Here is a 24,447-nt window from a genome sequence, read left to right on the forward strand (position 1 = left end):
TGTAATATTATAGCTGAATAAAGACACAGCAAAGAAAGTGGACGTTTTGCCTGAGGTGATAAAATTAGTTTATGGAAGATAAACAGTAGTGGCAAAAATCCAGGTTTCATTAATCCTGTCCTTGGACTTTTACGTTAGGTTTTACTCCTAAAACTCTTAAAACTCAACAACAACAACAAAAGCTTGATTATAAAATGAGCCAAATTCTTAACAGATACCTCATCAAAGAAGACATATAGGTGGCAAATGACATATCAAAGATCCTCCCCATCGTATGTCCTTAAGTTAATTAGTCGCGTCTGACTCTTGGACTGTAGAGTCTGTGACCCCATGGACTGTAGCCTACCTACCACGTTCCTGCTTCCATGGGATTTTCCAGGCAAAGGTACTGGAGTGGGTTGCCATTTCCTTCTCCAGAGGATCTTCCCGACCCAGGGAATCGAACCTGAGTCTCCCACGTTGTAGCAGACGTTTTACGGTCTGAGCCACCAGGGAAGCCTTAGGGAGTGAAAATAAAACACCAGTTAGATACCAATGAAGACCTATTAGAATGTCCCAAATTTAGAACACCAGCAACACCAAATGCTAGGCAGGATATGGAACAACAGCAATTTTTTATTCTTTTTTTTTTTTTTTTCGCTTATGGAGATAGCCACTGAATAAAAGAGTATTTGGAGGATTCTTACAAAAACTAAACATATTCCTACCCTATAATCCAGCAGTCACAATCCTTGATATCTACTCAAAGGAGATGAAAACTTACATCCACATAAAAACCTGCTGAATGATCTGTATTGTAGCTTTGATTATACTCTGTCTTGCATTGATTATGTTGCTTTTCCCATCGACTACTTCAAGATCTTTTATTTTTTTCTGTTCTGCATATAGAAATATGAGTGCATATTAAAGCATCTCAATAAACAATTTTTGAAAAAATCAATATATTTTAAATTTCTTAGAACTTAAATCTCCCAATAATTTTTTATTGGAAATAAAAATTTAGTAAGACATGGTATTTAAATGCTTTATGGGGTCCCTGGCGGCTCAGTGGTAAAGAATCTGCCTGTCAATGCAGGAGACATGGGCTCGATTCCTGGGCCCAAAAGATCCCCTAGAGAAGGAAATGACAATCCACTTGGGTATTCTTGCCTGGGAAATCCATGGACAGAGGAGCCTGGAGGGTTATAGTCCATAGGGTCACAGAAGAGTCAGATATAACAGCTACTAAACAGCAACAGCAACAACAAAAGGGGCTCCTAATACTGATAACCTGTATATATTTACTAATATCTCTGCAAGTTAAATTTATATAAATCATGATTTTTGCTTAAAAAGTTAATAATATAAAATAATATTTTTAGTAGTGAATTCCTTTAACTTATTCTTCAAGTTATTAAGCATTGCACTAACACATAAGTAGAGAATAAGCCTCACCTATAAGTAATCAAAATTCTGGTTCTTATACAGCTTTTAGTTTGTTCTTTTATATGATTCTCTAAATCAACCATCTGATTTTTTTCCAAATCATCTGACACTGTTATATAGTAGAAGATAACTGTTTTCATATTTCATTTTCTTTTCCTACCAATAGCCAGATAATAATAAAGTTGAATTCTAAAAATCTCCTTTATTTCTCAGTGGGATTGTTTGACACATACGAGTTTATGATATCTCTAAATAAATTTTACCTAAACTTGCTAGGGAAATAAAACATGACAGAATCTAGAATAGTACTGTTAGCCGAAAAATGTGGAAGGATATTACACTTCCAGAAAATAGCTTGCTTGCAATGTTTTGCTCAGTTTCTTCCGATTTACTGCACATGCTACCAACTGGCTAAATATCATTAATTAGTATAAAAGAATTATTAAACATAATTAGAGGAGACTTTTGATATTGAGAAAGGAAATATTTTGGGCTGGACCTTTTTACTCATTAGTTATGTTATTTAGAGTCAGTTATTCAGATGAGTGCTAAACTTTGCATAGATTTATCAGTAAAATCCTGAGACAGTGAATTTCCGGGCATTACTTTTTATCACTTTAAATTCAATGACCTCATAAGAATATGAAATGGGAAATGAGTTTGGCTTACATGGCTCTCCAAATTGGCTTGATTACTACTTTCAATACAACAGACTCTTAAATTAATGAAAGATGTGAAAACAAGTGTCAGTATTTGCTTTTACTGAGTTGAGAAGTAATTCTTCTCAATTATTTCAAAATGCATCCAAAGTTTCATTTGTGAAGAACTTCCATAATTGGCATCTGTTAATCATTTCAGAGTTTAATATGACAGTAAAAGCAGAGAGGAAGAGTTTCAGGGGAAATTAATTTTGTTTGGATTCTTTGGCATGGAGATGATTAGAAAGAAAAGTCTAGCTGGAATAATGATTAAAACAACATTTCTTATTAAAGGGCTTTTGTAGACAGTTGGAAATTTTCTCAAAAGGTTTAAGTTTAAGGTTAAAATAAAGACTCAAACATTTAAAAATGTAATAGGAGGGAGATTTCTATAAGTTAAAATTGTATTGAAAACATAGGCACATTTTTCCTCTTGGCATAAAAATTCAAACATAGTTTTAGCTGCCTGCCTGTTGAATACTTGGCCTTTCCAAGGCAATCCATTATGTGTAATGTGTAAGCAATGGCAAATGGTAACTATCATTACCAGGTGGTTATTTGCAATGCAGATTTTAAACCCTAACTGATAGATGGTTGGCTCTGGCAGTTGCCAAACAGCTGGGCTTTGAACCCTTAACCCATAGAATAGCCAACACTATAATTCCACAAGAATTTCTCCAAATATATTAATTTTTTCCAGTGTCTTTCATCATGATTATCCATGGCACCTAGTAATCCAATGTGATGTTAGAGACACCATACAATTGAATTAGACAGGCAGGGTCCTTCTTCTTTGGGAAATAATTTTCAAATAAAATATAACACATGAAAAATTAATGAGGATATTCATTAAATATATCTATTATTTATACATTTAAATTTGTCTTTATTTGTCATACAAATGCTCCAGTTACTTTTGTTCTGGCGTTTTCCCTATAATATTACTAAAATTACCTGCAAAGATTACTGATGACTTAATGACCAGCATTAGCTCTTAACCTTCTTGATTAGTCTTCAGGTACTATTATTGACCATCCCTTCTTTCTTTCCTTCTTTTGTTTGAGAATTTTTTCTCCTGCGCTTTTGAAGGATAATTTCTCAGGACACAGAATTCTAGGTTGCTGTTTATTTCTCCCAACATTTAAAAAAAAACAACTTTCCAGTCTTATTGAAGTGTAATTAACAAAACTATAAAATATTGACTATTTAAAGTGTACAATGTAATGATTTGGTAGGCATTATGTAACGATTTTTTCCCCATTGAGTTAATTAACCCATCCATCCCCTCATATACAGTTCATCCTTGAACAACAGAGTTTTGAACTGTGTGGGTCAACTTATATGTGGATATTTTTCACTAAATATGTGCTTCAGTACTACATGATCTGTGGTTGGTTGTCCCGCATCCATGATTTCAATTCTTCCTTCTTTATTAACCTGTTTTCCTCCCCAGTTTCTATGTTACTGATTTATATAAAAATTTTTGATGTAATTTTTATCTGTGGTCATGTATAGATGTGAGAGTGGGACTGTGAAGAAGGCTGAGTGCCAAAGAATTGATGCTTTTGAACTGTGGTGTTGGAGAAGACTCTTGAGAGTCCCTTGGACTGCAAGGAGATCCAACCAGTCCATTCTGAAGGAGATCAGCCCTGGGATTTCTTTGGAAGGAATGATGCTAAAGCTGAACCTCCAGTACCTTGGCCACCTCATGCGAAGAGTTGACTCATTGGAGAAGACTGTGATGCTGGGAAAGATTGAAGGCAGGAGAAGATGACAGAGGATGAGATGGCTGGATGGCATCATGGACTCAATGGACGTGAGTCTGAGTGAACTCCGGGAGATGGTGATGGACAGGGAGGCCTGGCGTGCTGCGATTCATGGGGTCGCAAAGATCAGATATGACTGAGCAACTGAACTGAACTGAATGCTCACTGGCAATATCTTTTTCTTCACTCTTGGACATTTTCCCCCTAGAATGCCCTCTGATTCTTTTAACGAAAACTAATCGTCAGCACTCTTTTCCATTCCTGCAGTTTTAAATATAACTTGTGTACGTGAAGAACAAATCCTCAGCTCCAGTTCTTAGTCTCTTTCAAGCCCCACACTCTATCTTTCTTCAACTTAAATTCAATTTGGGTCAAAGTGAAGCATGTTATTTTTGCCAAACCTATCCAATATCTTCCAGATCACCCCATTTCTATCTTGGCACCAATACTTGGCCATTAAGCCACAGCTGAGTTTTTTGAAGTCCCTTGTCTTCATTTATTTGTCACCTGCGTGTATGCTCAACCACATTCCTGTCTGACTCTGCAACCTCATGGACTGTAGTCTTCCAGGCTCCTCAGTCCATGAGATTTCTCAGGCAAGAATCCTAGAGTGGTTCCTTCTATTTCCTTTTCCAGGGGAATTTCCCAAACCAGGGTTCAAACCTGCATCTCCTGCATTCGCAGGGAGATTCTTTACCAATGAGCCATCTGGGAAGCCATTTGTCACCTAGTCTATTTCTTTTTTTTCCCAAAGATACCTTCTCTAGCATCCTGTGCCCTGCCACTACCTTATACAATGTCCTGAGCTGTTCAATCAGCATGTGATAGCCAGATCAAACAGTAAGATGTTCTTGAGTGCAATGTGCAATTAGCACTCCAGCACTGTGGACTGTAGCTTACCAGGTTTCTCCGTCCATGGGATTCTCCAGACAAGAATACTGGAGTGGGTTGCCATTTCTTTCTCCAGGGGATTTTCCCAACCCAGGGATCGAACCCAGGTCTCCCGCATTGGAGACAGACGCTTTAACCTCTGAGCCACCATTGCTTTAGATACATTATAAAGAGAAGAGAGGCATAAAATTAAAGTCGCATTTGATGAGGTGAACTAAACCAATGGTTAAGAATAGTCTTTAAAGCCACTGATGCCTGTATGGTATTCCTGCTGCCACGGTGACTTGTAAAGACAGTGGTCCTTGATTTCAGGAGAGGAACTCTTACGGAACCTCCTTGACGGTGATCCCCTACATGCATCAACATGTTTGCAAATGTTAAAATACCCTTCTCTCTTCTAACATGGCTTTATACATGTATTGAAAAGTCACCTCTTCATCTACAGCTTAAAGTGAAAGTCGCTCAGTAGAGTCTGACTCTTTGCGACCCCATGGACTATACAGTTCATGTAATTCTCCAAGCCAGATACTGGAGTGCCTAGCCTCTCCCTTCTCCAGGGGATCTTCCCAACCTAGCGATCAAACCCAGGTTTCCCGCATTTCCCGTGGGAAGGTTCTTTACTATCTGAGCCATCAGGGAAGCCCAAGAATACTGGAGTGGGTAGCCTATCCCTTTTTTAGGGGATCTTCCTACCCAGGAATTGAACGGGGGTCTCCTGCATTGCAGGTGGATTCTTTACCAGCCGAACCATCATGGAAGCCCTAGAACTTAAAACTAACTGTTCAGATATGATGAATATTTGTCTAATCTCAGTTTTGTAAAATATAAAGCATAAAATATTTTATTACAAAATAATGAAATTGTAATGTAAGGATTTTTATTTCTGATATCTGATAAATTCACATATCTTACGTTGGTGTATTTATAATGGCACCTTTTAAAAAGCATCTTTATGTCTTTTTGAATGTTATAAACAATCAACTTAGTATTAAATATTCAAGGAAATTATGCTACCTAAGTAAATCTCCTAGAAATATCAGTTGATTTGTTTTAATTAATGTCCATCTAATGTCATATAAAAATAACTGTGTTTCTTACAATACCTATATGTCTGCATATGCAATCATTTAGTACTGTGTTAGTGCAATTTAATTGTAATCTAAACAGACTGTTCTAACGTGGACCATATCTGCCTTTTTTGTCTTGTTTCCTTTTATTACTTCTTAAAAAGCACTACTTCCAAAAATTTCCAATTTATTATAGTTAAAAATGCAACTTTTGTACACAAAAGTGCTTAAATATTTGTGATTGATTAAAATTAGCACATATTATGTTTAAGATGAGCATATTGTATGTTGAGCACTACCAATGGGAACGCATGTCATCCATATTCATTATTTCCTAGTTACCAATTTTCAGAAGTCCAAGATAAAACTATTTGGAGTAGTTCCATAAATCACTTCTATTTCAAATGAGATGTAGAAAATACCCTGAACCTCACGGCTGAAGGCATTACCAACTCAAAGCATCTTAATTTTCCTGCAAAGAGATGTCCATTCTCTCTTTCAGATAAGTCAATGGGAGTTTCAAATGACGAATATTTGAAAATATAGCAGCACCAATAGAAATAATAAAACTAGAAGAAATAGAGAATATTAAAAATTCTGATCCAAATATATGTTATAAATTATATATGAACTGCCAAAACTTCAACCATGCAGCTTACTATATAGTTACTACAAAATTAATGATATTCACCTGCTATTTTTTACAGAGGACCTAAAGCCTTCATTATATTAGATTTTTAAAAATTTATAGAGAGGTCTTCAAGACATACTTAAAATGGTACTATTTTTAGGTTTATTAAATAGTGTTCTTTTAAATAAAATAATTTTAAACAATAATTCTTAATGATTTCTGCAAGTTCATTTCCAATAAGAAATGAATTTGTCATTTGCTCTAAATAGATAATTATAACAACTTTTAATTTAATTTCTGCCTACTTCATTTTTCTTCCGCTGACTTCACACACATGTTAAAAAAAAAGAAACTAAGATTTCAGAAGCAAAGGAAAAGAGAATTATGTATTCATTTTGACAAAATGTTAGATTTCTTACTTTGCCATGGTATTTTTATTTAAAAAAGATGCAAAATCTCAAGTCAGATATGCAGTCAAAATGATTCTCAGATGTTGACAGTTACATTTTTTAAAATGAATATAAATCTCAGCAAATAAATGTCAGCACTCTATATGCATAAAGCCTGAAACTTGTATCTTGCAGTGAAGGAAGTGATGCTAAATGATGATTTACAGGAGGAGATATGAAATCCTTTGGTGGAAAAAGGCATATACATTCAGTGGAAAATGGAAGTGTTATTCAAATCACTATTGCCAGGGAAGATTGAGAAGATTTCTTTTTCCCTTTTGTTTATTTAAATCATCCTACATGGATGTAGGTAAACAGTCTGGTAAACAGTCCTCTGGAGGTAATGATGGTATCACTATGCAACACCATTCATTAATAAAACTACATAGATTTTTTTCAACTGCAAAGCCAACTTATTATTTTTTGATCTGCTGTGTGTAGAGTTCTGAAATATAAGAAGTGCCATATAAGAAAAAGACAAAAGGTACTTTATTAACTTGATGAACATAATATATTCTTTAGTTGTTTTAATTACTATGGTTCTTCAAGTAATGCTCTTCTATTATCTGTGGGTCTGCCAGCCATAGCAAGTCTAATTAAATTATCTTTTTTTCCCTCTCTATTCAAAACAGTGGCAGTAGGGTAAGTTTTATTTTATCCTGAGACAAATGCAAAATAATTTGCAATATTTTCTAGGCATACTGAATGTATGTGAATTTATTAGGTATACAGTTTTTTTCATTGTCTGAACAGAAATTTTCTCTCTATATATACATATATATATATATATACACACATATATATACACGTGTGTGTGTGTGTGTGTGTCTATTTAGTTGCTTCAATCATATTTGACTTTTTGATACCCCATGGACCGTAGCCCGCCAGGCTCCTCTGTCCATGGGATTCTCCAGGCGAGAATACTGGAGTGGGTTGCCATGATCTCCTCCAGGGGATCTTCCTGACCCAGGGATTGAATCCCAGTCTCTTGTGTCTCCTGCATGGACAGGCGGGTTTTTTACTGCTAGAGGCACCTGGAGATCTTTGTCATTAAGGTCACTTTATCCTGTCATTTGGTGACTCAAGCAACACCAAGCCCTAAAGGAAGATTCTCAGCCTGGGGAGATTTTGCTCCCGCCCCCCTGAGATATTTGATGATATTTGCATGCATTCCGTTGCCTTCAATGGGAACTGGCGCTTCTGCTGTCTATTGGATAGAGATCAAGAAGGCTGCCAAGCAACCTGTAATGCACAGGACAGACTCCTCTACTGCAAAATCTGGCTCAAAATGTCAGTAGCTTCACAGTGTGAGCCTGGGGACTCAGGATGGAAAATCTGAAAAGATTGTCAAGGGAGGTCATGTGGGTCGAGAGGAAAGAATGAAGGGGAAAGGAAGGTAGGGATGGGGTTGGGGAACAGTCACCAAACGTTTGCTACAGAAATGTGCGTGCAACATCTAAATACTTATGTCACGTGTGAATTTCCAGACTCCAAAGTTGTAGGGACCATGCTAAGTTCCATGGTCAACACACACATTTTAGTGGCCCCAAATTTACATATTTCTTTAAGCTTAAATGATCACAGTTTAAACTGCAGTTAACTCAGTCTTTGTTTTCTGAATCTAACCCTTTCACAAAACCATCATTCTGCAGTGTTAAGGCAATATGTATGAGATATCTTAGAGCTAATAAGAAATTGAAACACAAAACTTGAAAATTAATCATTATGAAAAATAAAATCCATATTAAAGAATGTTTGTTTGGCAAATACAAAAAAACACAGAAAAATAAAGTATGTGTAGGATATAAGAGGAAGTGATTTAAAATAGCATCATACAATTTTAGCTCATATTGAGTTATCAAAATATTTATTCTTGGGCACCTCATACCATATATACATATATATATATATATATTTTTTTTTTTTTTCTGTAAATTGGCCATATTAACAGGAGACCTTGAGACTTCAAAGGGAACATGACTTCAGAAATCAACTCAGCGAAGCTCAATATGACAGTTATTTGAAGTCTCTTAGCTTAGCCAGGGTCTTGCAGTAATCAAGTGAATGTTCCTCTTCTTTTTCATTTATTTACTAATGGATAGAGACAGGAAAATACTAGGGGAAAATAGAGAGAGAAAGGCAGGAAAGTGGCTTTATATTACCCATGTAAGAATATACTGATGACAGAAGTATATATCTTCATTTTTACCCTATGATTTAAATTTTCATAGCAATATATTATTAATATTTGGTTTATCAGTAATCATATTGGACTTTCTTTTTCCTTGAAAAGCATATTTTAATATAATGAGGAGTTATTTATTGTTTATACTTCAATGAGTCAAATGTCTTAGGAAAGTGATTTTCATCATATTCGATTGTTAGGGCAAGAGTTGTTATACATTATTTTGATATTTGAATTCAGCCTATGAAGAATTCAGTGAAGCAAATATCCTCAGAGGGGAAGATACAGTCTATTTTATCCTGTGTAGTAGATTTTACTAGACTTGAGCATAGTTGATTTCTTGATTTAATTCACTTGCTTAGGCTATCTAAGACTCTATAACACATATTTCGACACCTTTATCACAGCCTTCTTGTAGGGACAGTGTAATTGTCTCTTGGCATCTGCAGGGGATTAATTCCAGGACCCCCTCTGGATACCCATGTCTGAGGATGCTTAAGTCTCTGACATAAAATGCCACAGTATTTGCGTATAACCTACACATTTTCCTGTATATTTAAATCATCTCTAGGTAAATTATAATACCTAATACCATGTGAATTCTATATAATTAGCTGTAGATAAAATGGAAATGTTCTGTAAATAGTTGCTGGCACAACTATTCCCTTATTTGCTATTTGAACAAAAAGCAAATTCAAGTTTGCTTTTTGGAACTTTCTATAATTTTTTTTTTTTTTCGCTCTATAGTTGAGTGAATCTACAAATCAAGAATCAGCAGATATGGAAGTCTGACTATAGGTTTCAATAACACTGGAAAATTACATAGAACATATTTTTAGGGATTGTGTGCATAGGCTAAATAGCTTCAGACATGTCCATCTCTTTGCCACTCTATGGACTGTAGCCTGCCAGGCTGTTCAGTCCGTGGGATTCTCCAGGCAAGTATACTGGAGTGGGTTGTCATTTCCTCCTCCAGGGGATCTTCCCAACCCAGGGATCGAACCCTTGTCTCTTGCATTGGAAGGCAGGTTCTTTACCACTAGTGCCACTTGGAAAGCCTTTTTTAGGGATTGAGAAACTATCAAAAGTACTCTTTATAAACTAATTTTTAGGAGTTTTCTGTAATTTAAGTCTTGTCTCTTATACTAACATATATTTAGAACTTCTGATTGTGTAACATAATTTTTGAAATATAAAATTTTAGTTAGCAATGATAGTCTTGTGATAAATTGGGTTTAAGTAATAATATGGCATTAATCTTGAAATCCTGAAAACTCTTTAGCAAATTTTTTGACATAAACTGTTTAATTCAGTTCTCTCTGAATTAAACAGCATAAAGCATAAGTGACTGATATACAAAAAGCTGTTTATATTTAATGAATACTGTCTGATGGGTTTAGAGCTAAGTGCATACACATGAAACACTACCAAAATCAATACCATAAACCTATCTATTATCTCCAAGAGCTTCTTTCTAGCCTATTTTCTCCCATAGGCATGATGAGAACATTTAATATAAGATCTATCTTCTTAGCAAATTTTTAAGCAAAAATAGACAAGTGGAATTATATCAAGTTAGAAAAACTTCTGCAAAGCGAACAGTAAACAAAGTAAAAAGGCAATCTACAGAATAGAAGAAAATATTTGTAAACTATATATCCATCAAATATACAAAATACATGGTAAACTCCAACTCGATAGCAAAAAAACAAATAAACCAAATTGAACAAGATCAAAAGGATCTAAACAGACATTTATCCAAAGAAGACACACAAATAGTCAGCAAGTATATGAGCAGGTGGTCCACATCACAAACACAGTAGTTAATAAAATTAGCAAACATTTGTATGATTCAGTTCAGATGTCATAGCTTTTCTCAAGGCTTAAGTTCTATTAACTCATAATATAATCATTGCTCTCACAGTAGAAGATTGAAACCCATTATTGTTATTTTTAATTTTCATGATGTTTTGCTCATCACAATGTGTGAAAAAAATCTGTACAATGTATGTATAGAATAAATGCTGAATTAACATAAGAAAATTTGGGTTTTGTGTTGAAAATCATTTGGTAAGTAACAGGTTCTGGAGACCAGGAAAACCATTCTAGTCTTTTAGGCACATTGATGTATGCAATTTTTATAGATCACTGATAATTGCTGATAGTTTAAACAATCAAGACGTACTTCGGCAGGTGAATGGATAAATTCAGTAAACAATGAAATATTAATCAGCACAAAAAAATGAGACGAAGCTGCTATCAAGCTCTGAAAAAAAGCACCTTAAATCCATATGACGAAGTGAGAGAAATCAAACTGAGAAGGCGGCGTAAATTCCAGCTTTATGACATTTCAGGGAAAATCAAAGTTGGGAGATAATTAAAAGATTAGCGATGTCTGAGGTTTGGGGACAAGCAGTTAGCTATGATTAGGGCAGAAGGGGTTTTCAAGATAGTAAAAATATTCTGTATGGATAATAATGGTGGATATTAGTTAACCATTGATATTGTTGTCCAAAATGACAGAATGTATAATATGAGAAGAGAACCGTGATGTAGCTATGGAGTTTTGTTAGTAACAGCATCACCTCCAAATTATAAAAATGTACCAAACTAAAACAAGAAGTCAATGAAAGGGGTCACTGTGAAGGGTGGTGACAAGATCTATGAGAATTCTCTGTATGTTTTGCTTAATTTTTCTATAGCCTTAAAATTTCTCAAAAATAAATTCTGTTATTAAAATAACAAAGCCCCGCTTTATGCCATTAGTAGATTACCCTGCAAAAGAAGCATGTTATCTTATATTACACTTACCATCATACTGATGAAATGGTGTAATTCACCACAAATGGGTCAAATGACATTGCCCTGCAGATGTTGAACTCTGTGTGACATTCACATGGTTATGTGTGCGTGTGTGGTGTGTGTGCGTGTGTGCACGTCTATGTGTCCATGAAGACTATGAATGCGCTGAATGCGCCTGTTATTTGATGTGGTATATAGTTGATGCTGCTAATTATAAAATCAATTTTTAAAGTGAAATGACCTAATGAAGCTATTTTTTGTTTGTTCATATGTTTGATATTGTTACTCTTAATCTGTATTAAGAACTCAAATGTAATTATAAGACTCTATTTTAAATAGGCATAACTACTAAAAAACTCAGGTAGCTTCAAATGAAAAACAGTAACCTTGGAAGTTAACCACAACACAGTATGTTAACTACAGATTTTTCTATATAGAGAGAAGATCTATTTGAATGAATTCAACTAATTACTAAAGTAACATCTGCTTTGTGATTAATATAAATTATGAGAACTACGGTTTTTGACACACAAATTGAGTCATACTCATTTATTTTGTTTATAACAAAATGCACTCTTTAGAATTCAGATTAAAATGTCCTGAGGCATTTTCTTTAATCTGCCAGCAGCTAAAAACTAAGAAATGGTATTTCTGGACGTTTTATATGAATTCATATGCTTCCATCTGTAAAGCAATGGCTGTGATTTGATAATATATTATTTCTAAAAGAAGTGAATATTTACGTTTGAGAAAATTAAATTGTCACTTTTCTCATGTGGATAGTGGTTTATGGATAAGAACTGTGCTGAGGCAAATTTGGCTGTAAGTACAATTGGATAAGCTATAGTCCAGGATAAAACAGTAAAATAATTAACATAATGCAATTTAATATTTCTGTATCACTTATATTTCCATACTTTAGAATTTGACTCTTTTTGTTGGTAAGTCATTTTAGTTACTAATTTTTGAAAAATACCTTAAATGGAATTTTGCCACAGTGAAATAACAGTTTCCTTCTTGACCTGCTTCCCCATTAGTCTCTCTGAGTGACTGAATAAGTCAGTGCAAACTGTGTTATGAAGCAGACCATTATGTTTGCGATATTTAATTGTATTATCAATTATACAGCACTTCTCTTCCAAAATGCATGTCAACACATATCTCACTGCAGTGTGCGTGTGTGTGTGCTAAGTTGCTTCAGTCGTGTCCTAACTTTTGTGACACCATGGACTGTAGCCTGCCAGGCTCCACTGCCCATGGGATTTCCCAGGGAAGAATGCTAGAGTGGGTTGCCATTTCCTCCTCCAGGGGATCTTCCCAACCTAAGGATAGATCCATGTCTCCCGGAATGGCAGATGGATTCTTCACCACTGAGCGATCAAGGAAACCATGATTGCTGGATAACCTTTGGTATATCTAGCATCTTGTAGTAATTATATATTTATAGTGCATTTTCTTTACTCTTCCAAAATACAATATAGTCTATAATTCTTCCCTAAATCTCCAAAGTCTAATTGTTAAGCATTTAGTGAGTGGAAAGAATATGAGAGTAAAGTCAATGGATGATTTCTTTGGTGTAATTATGTGACTATTCCATGTGTGTGTATGTTACAAGTATGTAATATCTGTTTGTTTAATAACCAATTTTAGATAATCAACTGTGATCTGTAAGAGCCAGCCAAGTTGAAATTCTCTTTCTCTGCCTCTGACTGTGTCTTTGTCTCCGCTCAGAGATATAAGTAGTAAAATGAAAAAAATTTCTCTGAAAACTTCAGAGGAGTCCCCATTTTTCCACCTCTTAGTTTTGTAATACCAAGTTAGCTCTTTTAATTTTCTGAGACTCAGTCTAATTTTAAAGCCTTGTCAAGGCTTTACTTGTATCACAAAGGCAGATATGAGGCTGGATGAAATGTTATGAAAAATAATTTGCTATTAATTTTGAAACAGCATCGCTATTAATCTTGAAATATAAAATGTTTATTGTTACGGCTTTTGGACTACATCAACCCTGGCTGTCCTGGGAAGCTCGGAACAGAATAGGTGAGCCTGGTAGGTGTCAGAGACCAGCCTTAGATCACAACAGATAGTTGTTCCATCATGAGAGTATAATGGATGAAGAAAATTTCCAGAAAACAATACATGTGAGCTCAAAGAATCAAGCAATTGAAATCAAGATGACCTCTTTACAGGTGAGGGTGCCTTTGTAAGGAAGACGAAGTTTAGGAGAAAACCTATTATATGCAGAATTCCTTGAGGAAGGAAAACAGGTTTTGATATTCAGTATAAGAGTGTGTGCTGGACAAAGAGACAGGGTAGCGACTCAGAATTAAAAACAAAAAACAATGCTTAAATGATTACTAAAACTGAAATATTAAGTCAGCCATTTCCAACTGAGAAAAGTCAAATATGTAGTTACTATAAAAAAAATACTCTGTCATAACTGATTATTTTAAATAACACTGCTGTGAACATTGAGGTGCATATATTTTCAAGCCAGTGTTTTCATATTCTTCAAATGAATACTCAGGAGTATAATTGCTGGATCATATGGCCGTTCCATTTCATTTTTTTTTGTCATTTCCATACTGTTTTCCACTCTGACTGAACCAACTTACATTCCCACTAACATTGTACTTGGGTTCCCTTTTCTCCACGCCCTCTCTGACACTTGTTACTCCACATCTTTTGAATGACAGTGATTCTGAAAGGTGTGAGATACATCTCACTGTGGTTTGATTTGCATTTCCCTGATGCTTAGTGATGCTGAGTGTCTCTTCATATGCCTCTTGACCATCTATGACTTCTTAGGAAAAATACCTATTTAGGTCCTCTGCTCGTTTTTTAATCAGATTGCTTGTTTTATTGATAATGAATTTATGTGTTTTTATATAGTTCAGTTATTAACCTCTTATCAGACATACCATTTTTTCTGTAAATATGAAGAATTTTATTTTATTTTTTGCTGATATACTATGAAGCAAAACCCAACTGACACCATAGAAAATAGCTTTATAAAATATCACTCACCTCATACTTTATCAAATTTACAGCATTCTGTGCATGTTGAAGCTTATGTTAAGGAGCTGAAAAAACTTGTTAGTATTCATTTATATATACACAATAAGAAACAAAACAAGTACTGTTAGGTTTTCCATGGATTTATTGCAAAAAACAGTGCTAACAATGTAACCTGCTAAGCTGCAAAACAAACTCGAAAGGACCCAGCTAAGCTTAAACTTGACAATAGATGCTCAGTGTCTCAGCCTTTAGCTTTCTTCATCAGTTAGGGTTTTGCCAATCAAGACCACACCCCATCTGTTCAATTTAGCTTCAGTGCTGGGAATAAAGTGTGAAGAGAGCCTCTCCAGAGCCCAAATCGATCAGGTTGCCTAGCGCCAGCAATAAATACCTTTAATCATGCTACTTTACGGAACTGGCAATACTGTGAGGTCTGTGTTGAAAACATTTAGATGCTATGATGTTCAAGTCTAACCCTAGAAATAAGTCGTCCAACCTCTTGGAGAAAGAATTAACAAAGCAGCATGAACAGAGAGGACAGGGGACGTCATTTTCTGCTTATAAACATGGTTTCCTTGTTCTCAGGTGTATTTGGGTAAAGTATTAATCTCTTGGTGGGCAAACTTTGAACCAGATAGTGCAGTAAGTTAACAAAAAGGATATCATTTGCAAATATCTTCTTCTATTTAGTAAGCTGCCTTTTTCATTTTCATGATGGTTTCCTTCCTGCGCAAAAGGTTTTAAGTTTGCTCAGGTCGTATTGGCTTATTTTGGTTTTGTTTCCCTTGCCTGATGTGAAAGATCAAAAAATATTGCTAAGACTAGTATCAAAGAGCAGATTGTCTTTTTTCATGCACATGTGTAATCTAAAAAAATGAAAAAATAAAAGGAAAAAACATTAAAAAAACAAAACAGATTCATGGATACAGTTAACAGACTAATGGTTACTTCCAGAGATTTGAGGTGTGAGGTGTGGGGCATGAAAGGGGGAAGGGATTAAGAGGTACACACTACTAGATATAAAAAAATAAGCTACAGGGATGAAATGTATAGCACAGGAAGATAGCCAATATTTTGCAACTTTATGTGGGGTATAATCTATAAAAATATCAAATTACTATGTTGTACACCTGAAACTAATCTAACATTGTAAGTCAACTCTACTTCAATAAAAAAGAAACTCTCCATAAAAATAACAAGAATACCTTTTATGTCAAGCTACTAAGTGTTTCCTGCTATGAATCTAAAATTTATAGGCCCCTATTAACAATCTAAGTGAATTACAGTGGTTTTTAACTGTCAGATTTATAGGTAATCTTCTATGACCTTTCTATGTTCTTCCATAACAATGGCTATTTTTAAGATATTACAGTGGGGACTATACAAAAAAAAAAAAAAAAAACAAACACAGACACAAATGTGGGAAAATCTACTGTCTTTATTCCATTTGCTATTGAAGAGAGAAAGCAGGTTTCATTGTCATGTAAAATATGTTATAGTTTTAAAATATACTTTATTTAAAAATACCACTCAGGAGCTTCCCTCATAGCTCAGACTGCAATGCAGGAGACCTGGGTCCAATTCCTGGATCAGAAAGATCCCCTGGATTAGGAAATGGCAGCCCAACCAGTATTCTTGCCTGGAAAATGCCATGAACAGAGGAGCCTGGCAGGCTATAGACCATGGGTTTGCAAAAGTCGGACATGACTTAGAAACTAAACCACCATCACCACCACCACTCAGAGAGTCGGTGAAATCAATTATGTAAAGTGATGTATATGCCTAAAATTTCTTCATTTCAAATCAAACATTCCCTTTAACCTCAGTTATCTGTTTAGGCTTAGGGGTGGTGAGAGAGAGTCCCACAGGAAATGACAGAGTTCTTTAAATGAAAAATTCCCTTTTATATACCACCTTTTAAAAAGTACAACTGAATTTTTTGAATAGTTACTAAATTAGAAAATCAAATTATGTTTTTATCTAAAATGGTCCAAAACAAAACTTTTAGTTTTTCTAAGCAAATTAAATCTGATTTCAGTAGAGTACCAGAAAGGTGGCAAAGAATCTGCCTGTAATGCAGGAAACCTGGGTTCAATCCCTGGGTCAGGAGAAGGAAATGGCAACCCACTCCAGTACTCTTGCTTGGGAAATCCCATGGACAGAGGAGCCTGGTGGGCTACAGTCCATGGGGTCACAAAGAGTTGGACACAACTGAGAACACGTTTCCTCTATAAATTACTTCAAAGCATGGACACATCTATTGGTGAATTCATATGAAAGATAACTGCATTTCTTGAAATTATACCAAATCATGAACCTCACATAAAAATCAGACTCAAGTACTTAATAAAAGTTGTGAAGTGCTTCAAGAGAATTTGGGGAAAATATGATTTATGCTTTCAGAACCAGGCTAATCCCAGTTTCAAGAGAATATTGTTGAAACTTTTAATTAAAACTAAATAGAATAAATAAATAAATACAATTATCTAGAAGGGTAATCTTTTACTGAGTTCTTATTGAACTTTCATGGGAAGAAAAAAACCAGCTAATTAATTTAACTGTCCTTAGATATCCAGTTACTCAGTAAATATATGTATGTTCCATTTCTGGATGTGTTTGTGCTCAGTTGCTTCAGTCATGTCCAACTCTTTGTGATCCTATGGACTATAGCTCCCCAGGCTCTTCTGTCCAAGAGATTTCCCAGACAAGAATACTGGAGTGGGTTGCCGAGCCCTCCTCCAGGAGATCTTCCTGACCCAGGGATCGAACCTGGGTCTCCTATGTCTCCTGCATTGTAGGAAAATTCTTTACTGCTGAGCCACTAGGGGATGGAAGTCAGTAATTTTGTACGTCCAGTACACAAAGAAAGAAAGATTTCTTTAGAGGAAAGGAAATACAGCTTGGCCACAAAGCAAGGTCTCAGAATAGAAGGAAGATGATATATGCTATTTTGCCTTGGATGGTAGGTTTTACTGAACATCAGTGCAATTGTTTCCATGATTTAATTTACTTTCTTTGTTTCCTAGTCTGATGTTAATTTCAATTTAGATTAAAGTGGAAAATCTATACCTTGGGCCCACTGTCACACTGGATGGCAATGTGAAATTGCCTTTTATAGCCAGTGTATTGATGGTATTCCAAAACTGATTATCTTCACTTATTTATCTCAACTGGTTAAAGCAAGGTTTTAATGAAATTTAGACCATTTACTATGAATATAGAGAGTGTAGTAGCAATCCCTGGAAGGAACTTTTAAATTTGTGATTGTCTTTCCATGGACTTTTCACCCATTTTAAACTAGTCATTTTATAAACAAAAGTAGACCAGACAGAATGGATCATTGTCTATAAAAATAATCAAGCAAGATTATTTTAATGACTGACAGATTGCTGCTGACCTAAGATATCAGCAAAGAGAACACTAAGTTTTTGAAATAAAACAATCCTTGGAATCAGATGATACACAGAGAAAATGTATATTATAACCTGAAGTAACTGGCAAATTAGCACTTTTGGGTGGATAAAAATTAGGACCAATAGTCCATGAATGTGTTTTTCAGAACTCCCTGTATAATTCCATCCAATTACAGTGTCTTCAAAGATAAAGTTTATGTCCCATGACACAAATGCACACACACACACTGATAGCTTTGTAATATGTTTCCATTTCTTCTATCTCAATTAACCAAAAAACCAGATCAAGGGTTGCCAAACTACAGTCGACTGCCTGGCCAACCACTTGTTTGTGTAAATAAATTTTGCAGAAACATAGCCAAATTCATAGATTTACACATTGTTTATGTCTGTTTTTTTGCTGTTCTAAGAGTTGAGAGGTAGCTGGAAGACTATCGGTCTTGAGAAACTCAGGATGCTCACACTCCTTTAAAGCAACAGTCAGAAGACGTCTAATAAAGATTAGGACAAGAGGCACTCCCTTCCCCTAAACACTGGTGGCACCTTGTATGTCACCTTTCCTCCCCTCCCTACACAAACAAAGTGCCTCCTCTTACTTTTTTTCTCTTTGTCTATAACACTAAAGTTTTATTTTTTAAATGTATTTATTTTAATTGGAGGCTAATTACTTTACAATATTGTAGTGATTTTGCCATACACTGACATGAATCCATCACGGGTGTACATGTGTTCCCATCCTGAACCCGCCTCCCACCTCCCTCCCTATCCCATCCCTCAGGGTTGTCCCAGTGCACCAGCCCCAAGCACCCTGTCTCATGCATCGAACCTGGACTGGCGATCTGTTTCACATGTGATAATATATATGTTTCAATGCTATTCTCTCTAATCACCCCATTCTTGCCTTCTCCCATAGAGTCCAAAGACTGTTCTATACATCTGTGTCTCTTTTGCTGTCTCGCATATAGGCTCATCATTACCATCTTTCTAAATTCCATATATATGCGTTAGTATACTGTATTGGTGTTTTTCTTTCTGACTTACTTCGTTCTGTATAATAGGCTCCAGTTTCATCCACCTCGTTAGAACTGATTCAAATGTATTCTTTTTAATAGCTGAGTAATATTCCATTGTGTATATGTACCACAGCTTTCTTATCCATTCGTCTAAATTAGGAAATTGAAAAGCAGAAGAAATCAAAGATCCAAAAATAGTTGTTAAGTTTTTGTGGAGTGAAAAGATGAAGTAACCTGTGACAGGCTAATGTTCCCACTGAGAGCAGTAGGCAAAAATGGATAATTCAAAAAAACAACAAAACTGTACCTCCTCCCTGCTACACTTTGTTATCTCTTTAGAATTTTCTCATAAACTTTTCTATTATAAGAAACCTAGAATATATCCTTATGAATGTCAGTGAGCTTCATGTTTTATTTGATCGAGAGTGAAGGCGTTCAAACAATGGGAACAAAAGAATAAGTGAATATTTTGATTCACTGAAAATTAAACCTACCACATGGATAATTAAGAGCTGTGAATTGAATCATGAGGCTTAAACTTAGCAAGTTTGTGCTTTGAATTGTATTGAAATTAACTGTGTTGCTATTTTTCTCATATTGACTTATGCTGCATGTAAAAGGCAAGATGCTCTAAACAACTAAAGAGATGGTATTTTTGTTCAGGCTATAGCAACTGGGAGATCACTGAGAAATTTCTCAGAGACATGGAAACGGGCCTGTGGATTTATAGAGGCAGGCCAGTGGGAGAAGCATCCGAGTCCACAAGAAGTTGCAAGGAAGGATGGAGACAGCTTTACCTTTCTTGTTCACTCTCTAGGTTATGTCTGACTCTTTATGAATACAGGAATTATTCTTAGATTTTTGCAATGCTGTAATATAGTTATATATTCTGAAGCCTACAGTTTTTTGCAAATTTGTATTATGTACATGTAAAGCATAATGGATATCATTCAATATTATGAAAACTGTGAAATAGGACCTCTTGTTGGGAAAATAGCAGGTGCATTTGCCTCTCAGTCTATGAGAAAATTGAAGAAGACTGCTGTTCTCAAAGTGAGTATAATTGTTTCCACACTCTTTAACAGAGGGATTCTGTTGCTCTCTTCTCCTTGAGTCTGCCTGGACAAATGACTTGATTTACTCACAGAATATGGCAGTAAAATGCTAGGCAAATTCTGGGCCCAGGTATCAAGAAGGTGGCAGTTTTAAGTCTTTCTGTGTTGGGATGTTACCCTGAGCCCCCCATGGGAGGAAACTGGCTTGCCTTCCTGGAGGATGAGAGGCCTCATGGAAGAGAAATGAAAACCACCAGAGAATTGCCTACACTCACTGCCAGACTGCCGGGGTCCAGCCCCAGTGGATCCAGGATGATTCGAAGGTGGGGATGGAGTCGGCATCCTTGGAAATAACTTATTTAATTACAGATAGAGAGGGATTAGAAAATTAGCAGAGAAAATGAGGCTGAATAACTTGGTTTGCATGGGATACCAATCACCACCTACGTAGGCCGTGGGCATCTTCCAGTTCTCTTGAAGGAGAGGAGGCACTGAGGGCCCCCTGGTCCAATCTTAGAAGCCCAGGCAAAATTAGTAGGCTTGGTGGGTACCCATGTACCAGATGGGAATTCGGCCAGAAAATAGTAGGAGAGAAAAAGAGGCTGAATAACTTGGTTTACGTGGGATACCAATAAAATTCAAGACAAGGAATTTGCACCATCTACTTTGGGCCACCGGTGCCACTTGAATATCGGAAGGTGCCCCTCCTTGGGCTCCTTCTCGTGTGGGCTTGAAAACCGGGGCAAGTAAGTAGACATGGCGAGCACCCACGCTCCAGATGGGAATTCAGCCAGGAAAATGGGGAGCAAGAAAGAAGCGACATGGGGGAATCAGTCTTTCTGGAAACTAATCCCGATTTCTTTATTTTTGGGTTTGCTTATATACCTTTTGTTACACATAGGGATGAATACAGAGTCACACAGGGGTCAGCAGTCCTGACCTTTATCAAAATCAGGTGCTTCACATAAATGTCTAAAAAAAAGTCTTAGGGGTTTTACATCATCTTCTGGCCATGAGACCTGCTGACATTTTACGACCCTTTCTTTCTGGTAACCAAAAAACTTATTTTTTCCAAGGGTGTTTTTTCTTAAACCAGGCACTACCCTCCAAATAAAGTTGCATTCCTATAGGGTGAGGGTGTAGTGAGTTACAATCAAGAAAGGAATTTATTTAACCCAAGGTTAACATGATTAATCTTAAAGGTTAATACTTATTTCTCCTATATGCTAGTTATATTCATTATAAGGGCAGGGAATATGGAGATTTAGCAGCAAACATCAGCCCAACAAGTGAAAATCCTTTCACCAATGTTCCCCTTAAGATCTATTTAGTGTTAAGATAGTGATAAAGTTACATTTTTATGTAGCAAGGACACAGTGATTTATAACAAAGTACAGTGATCTATTACAAAAGAGAAAATTCATTAACTCAAAAAGTCTAGTATTGCTAACATCAAAAACTACTATATTTCCTTTTCTATATTCCAAATGCATTGATTAATATATTCCCAGGTGCCTAAGGATATAGAGGCCTGGCAGCAATCATTGACTCAACAATGAGAAAAGCCCTATGCTAATTAAGACTCTCAAAATACTCCAAAACTCTCTGTGCTGTTTATGGTTGAGAGGTAGTAAACAATCATGTGCATAGTGGCAGGAGTATGGATAATCCTGTCACACAAGCTAGTTTGTCAGCAGAGAGGTTTGACCTGAGACACCCTTGTCACACCCAGGGCAGGGAATTAGCAGTAATTATTGGCACAACAAATGAAAAACCCTTCACCAATACAATTCCTAACCAACCCACTATACTGACAATTTCCCAAAAGAATTTGCCTTTAGTAAGTCTAAAACATCTCGTGCCTCTCAGGGTGGGAGGCTGTAAACAATCACATGTGGCCAGATGAAACTATACAGGTGGGCTAGATAACCTTCAGAGGGATCCGTAAGATGAAACACTCTTGTCATGCCCAGGAATTTTTATTGACTTGGAGATGCAAGTTAACTCCTTCTCCGAAAGAAATGGTGATGGGGGAGAGCCCCCTGTAAAGTCAGAGGTGTAGGTGAGAGCATAAAGCAGACTCTGGTTTGGGGGGTAGATGCTCGGGAACAGGGGGTTTCCTGAGGCTTGATCACGCCTTTGCATATGCCAAGCCTCCTTCCTCATGACCTTTGCCATGGGCGGAGTTCCTCACGCTGGCCCCAGAAAGACCTGAGAGAAAGATGTGGATTTCTAGCCTAGTCACCTAGCAACTGCGCTAGGAAGGGCAGGTAAAAGCTTCATAGAACCACCCAGCGATTTACTGAATGGTGAGAAGTTACAGATCATTGCTATTTGAAGCTACTACAAATTTTAAACTACTACAAATTTTTATACAGCATTGGTTAACCTAGCAGATTTACTTTAATTAAAATTGATGCATTTGAAAACAATTATTCTAGAAAATTATCGAATATTATCTACTGATGTTATGGCTTGCTATATTGGTTGGTTCACCATAATTTTGCACTTTCTAGAATATGTATTATTCATTGCATAGAACCCCCTCTTGGGAAAATATATGTAGCATATGTATACATATATGTTTAAATTCTAGACCATTAAATATAATTATATGCAGGAAAAGTGGCTCTCTTAGTTTGTATATTTTTATTTTTTTAAAGGTTGTTTTCATTTTATATTTTTTAAACTTTTTGTTTTGTATTGGGGTATATCTGATTAAAAATGTTGTGATAGTTCCAGGTGGGCAACAAAGGGACTCAGCCATCCATATACATGTATCCATTCTCTCCAAAACTCCCTCCCATCCAGGCTACCACATAACACAGAGCAGAGTTCCATGTGCTATACAGCACGTCATTGTTGGCTATGCATTTTAAATATAGCAGTGTGTACATGTCCATCCAAAACTCCCTAACTATCTCTTCTCTCCACCCTTCCCCCATGGCAACCATAAGTTAATTCTCTAAGTCCGTGAGTCTTTCTCTTTTGTTAGTGATTTGTATATTTTTAAGGCTACAGAAACCAACGACACTTGAAATGCTTTAAGCCTTACTTTTTGTAAATATCAACCTTTTTGAAGTCAGGGCTTTGTTCTGAGTGGCCTGAAGTGTTCTGCCTGGGGGGCATTTGAGTTGGACTGGGGGCAAAGCACAGTGGACCGTGGCCCAGTGGCTGCCATCAGACTCACTTGAGTAGTTTCTGGTGCCTTCATCTGGGGCCATCACTTAGCCAAAGACATTTCTGTAGTTTATTAAATTGGCTTTTTGACCAGCTTTGAGTCAATGAGCCAAACTGTTAGATAATTGCCAAGGCAACCTGAGAAAAGTCATTATCCCGCATAAAGCCAGTGGAGGAAGAAACTTTATAGTTAAAACCTCCAGTCCCTCTCAGGCTCAGTCCTCCTCAGGATGACCTGTAATGACTTTATTCACATAGACTCACAAGTCAATGTGAAATGTACTTAATGTGCTAAACTGCTTGTTTATCACATAAAATATCTCATTCTAATTTAGCATGCTTTCAAGAACCAAGAGAAAAAAATACTAGTTTTCCCTTCCTGGGTGGACCTTTAGGACAACACCTTTTGCTGTGTATGTAAGAATTCTTAAGTCTAAAAATCTCAATTATGTTGCTTCTCCTGGGTGGCCTGGGTGCATGAAAAATATTTGTCATTACTGTGTGATTATTTTTGCTTGATAAGAATTTAGAAATGTTTAGTTTAAAAAGAAGTAAATTGAACTCAAGTTTCTAAAAAAGATGCTATGCTAAACACTTTCAGTGTCCAGCCTGTATCTTGTGAAATTTTGACAAGTGGCTAGATTTTTGGAACTTAAATCAACTTGAGCATCAAGTTTTAATTTCCCAGATATATTTTGATGTAATTCTTTTCTACATATATATTATATTTATTATATATTAAATATATATTATATATATAATTATATATATGAAAATATATATATATTCAGTGCTTGGTACAGTGAATTGCCTTATGGCTAAAATCATAGCAAAACCTGTCAGCTGTGATCATC

Source organism: Capricornis sumatraensis, chromosome 12 (genome assembly GCF_032405125.1).
Source record: "Capricornis sumatraensis isolate serow.1 chromosome 12, serow.2, whole genome shotgun sequence".
Classification (NCBI taxonomy): Eukaryota; Metazoa; Chordata; class Mammalia; order Artiodactyla; family Bovidae; genus Capricornis; species Capricornis sumatraensis.